We start from the raw sequence: 3,456 nt of genomic DNA, 5'->3' as shown, positions 1-3,456 counted from the left end.
ACCAACAACAAACACCAGCCACTGGCTGGGCACTGATGCCTTCTTTAGAGGGATTAATCCCTCAGCCGTGGATTATAAAAATCAATGTTGCGTCCTGTTGTCCCCCAAACCTGCAGGCCGCTCTTTTGCTCCCTGGGGAGGGAGGCTGGGGCTGTCCCTGTCTTCTGGTGGGGAGACTGAGATGCTCTGCACCCCTCTGCCCATGCTACCACAAACCAAAGCCGCTGCTGCCCGCCATGGGGAGCGCCCCCCAGGGTCCCTTCAGGGCTGCCCAGGGTGAGGGTACCGAGGAAGGCCCCTGAGTGCAGACTCACTTGCTCCACCACCCCTGCCTGCACAGCTGGGTTCCTTATGGAGCTGCCACTGGGCTCCCTGTCAGGCCCCAAAGCCCTGGTGGGGTGGTGGGGAGCCCCTTGGGTCATCTGGACCCCTGGTCCTCCCGGGTGCAGCAAGCACCACAGTCCCAGGAGCATCTACCACTGACTCCATGGAGCCCTAATTTTCTTGCTCTTGTGCAAGCATCCACCACAGACCCATGGCCCAGCTTTCCCTGCTGACGCACGGGCTCTTCCAGTGGCTCTGCCAAACCCCGTGGCAGCTCCAAGGCTTCCCTCACCCTGCTGGGCCATGCATGGGGCTGTGGGGCCACACTGGCCTGGGCCATCCCCAGGAGGCCCGGGCTGAGGAGGGGTGACAGTGGGCGCACCCAGGCCCAGGCCAAGCTATTCGAGAATCTCAGTTATTATTTATCTTCTTTTTTTTTTTTTTTTGAAATGTAGACTTGCTGCCCTCTCTTTGCTCTGCATAAAGCCAGGGAAGGGTTCAGACCGCACAAGCGAGGTTGCTCATTGGCCATTTTAAGTTCCCTGAGTTTTCTCGTGCCGATATATTTTGATTGACGAATCCCAAAATACAGGATGTTTCCTTCAGAAAACTGGTGAGGCAAATGTTTGTGTAGCTTTTAACTGGGTCTTAACTACTTATCACCCTTAACAGCCACCATTTGTGCTCATCCTTAATATATGATTTTTAAATAAATTATCCATTTTTAGAGTGTTAAAGCTTCATTCTCGTAGCCTCTTTGCACCTATGATGTTTCCCAAGAAATTTGGGACCGAAGCGATCATTGACAGAGAAGTAAATCATGACTAACTTCAGTGAAACCAGAGATTATGCTAGAGTAAAACTGGTGTAAATGGAAGGAGACTCAGACAGGCTTTTCATCTGAAGCTTTGTTTGTTTCTTTTAAATACCCCACCCTCCTTTGTGAAGATGTTAAACTATTTTATTTAAAGGAATTGTTACACATCCCTCGTTGCTGATCCTGGTGGTATTGAAATATATATCTTGAAAATCAACCTAGAAATTTCAGATCAGAATTACAGGCTAGCTGGCAACTATACCTTTACAGTGACAAGCAGAACAGGTCTTATTCCTTGGAATTTCCTTCCAAAAAACCCAAAACCTTGGCACCAACCAGGACAATTAAGCTCATAGTTTTCCACCCATTTTGGTTTGTCAGCAAAATTCAGGGAGTGATGCAGCTGAAGCCTGGTATCTGCTTTGATATGCCCTTAATCTGGCAATAGTCTATAAGCATTTCTGCTACAGGAAAAAAAATATTCTGTGCTATGGAGAGGCAGAAAATGGTTGCTTTCCAGAATAACTGTGTCTACATGCATCAATTTTGCAGTTTTCATATCTATCTGCTTGTGGATTAATGCTAATCATTGGCTTGAATATGGTCAATAAAGCCTTCCATCATACACGCAAAAAATAATGTAGGCAGCATGATTCATAAGACATTGTTACCTATGTTTTGTGTGCATGTTTGCTGTTAACCCAAACTTTAAAGCAAAGTTTCCCACAGGATTCCTTATATCCTCAGCAGAGCAATACATCGTGTCTGATTTTATAGAGAAACCCTTAGATTTCTCTTTTAGGTCTTTTCGCTTCTCCTTGAATAACCCAACATTTTCCCATACCAAACGCCCCAGGTAGGAATGTTTATCACTTTTTTTTTCCTTCCTGGTTTGTGATCTGCATCCCTTTTCAGCCACTTCCTTCTGGTCACGAGTGGGGAAAATCCCGACCGGGGTTTTTCTATCCACGCAGGGAAAATGGGAGGGAATCAGCCGCTAGGGGAGCTCCATGTTGGGAGTAACCTCCAAGCATCTTCCTGGCAGCTTACACAGCTTTCTGCAGTCCCCAGGAGTGGAAGTGTGAAAGCAGGTGTTAAGTTTAAAAAAAAGCAGCAACAAATCAAATGGACAAGTTTTGGAGCTTTATTTTTTTTATAGCAGGCAATTTTGTAACCAAGTACTTGAAATTTATTTTCTTGTCCCTCTGTACGTTGAGTTGTGATGTGTGCGTATATATGTGTGTGTACTCCAAGTGTACGGAGGCGAGAAGTAACCAAGGCACATATTTCTCAAGTTTCTGATGACCCATAAAATGAAGAGATATTGAAATGTAGCTGCTTAAGCACCAGCCATGAGTATGAGAATATCCAATGTTTAGTCCCGGTTGTAATGCTGACTTGCTTTCCTGGTCATCGGCAGGTGACTTAGATCCAATGTTTGCATCATATAAACATTGCTAAGAATAAACCTTCAAAAGAAATCATATCTCTTTCTTCTTGTTGTTGTTATAAAAATTGTTAACTGGAGTATTAATGGTTAGTATGTTAATTTGGGCTTTGGTTGTTTATCTAAGGAATTTATCTGGGCAACTGAGTCAATGATCATTAGAGGTTGTGGGTGTATGAAGAGCAAAACCAGATTTTTTTCCCATGCAGATCAATACTAGCAGGTTCTACTCGGCTGTCTTGGGGTCCCACCTATTCTCAAATGTATCTCTGAGCATGAAGAAGTTAGTTATTTTAACAGGCTTGCTCTCATTGCTTTCACTGTCAAGGATTATTGAAGCTAATACAAGTGTGTGAGTTTAACATAAAAAAAAAAAGAGCCTATGTTTGATATATATTAATACTCTCCACAAATGGTTAATAGAAGAATTACCTTTTAGCAAGATCTACATTTTAAGTTTTCTGTTCAGAAAAAAAAAAGGCGAATACATAAATAGCATTGCGAAATGCAAGTAATGCTAGCTGTCTGACTTGCACTGTTCTTGCATTTTAGGGGAAAACTGCAGAGTCATATTTTGGAATATCGAGTGATAATACATCTCCTGGTCTGTATGATATGACAGCCAGACAGGGGATGCTAAGAGAAACCTGAAGGCATGAGATAAATTCAAACTTAACTTGCCGGCTCTTGCAGTGTGAGGTTGGCTTGCCCAAAGTACACAAACCAACAGACTGGATCAAGGCTCTCTGTTTGGGCAGAGATCAGAAACAAAGCTTGCCCTCTAAAGTCCACCTCATAGCCAGATCCAGCCATGGTAACCACTGTATTCACTGGGCCATGGTAGCAGGAGAGGTATGTGCATGATTGT

Source organism: Pygoscelis adeliae, unplaced genomic scaffold (genome assembly GCF_000699105.1).
Source record: "Pygoscelis adeliae isolate BGI_AS28 unplaced genomic scaffold, ASM69910v1 Scaffold123, whole genome shotgun sequence".
Taxonomy (NCBI): Eukaryota; Metazoa; Chordata; class Aves; order Sphenisciformes; family Spheniscidae; genus Pygoscelis; species Pygoscelis adeliae.
This window is presented reverse-complemented; position numbering follows the sequence as displayed.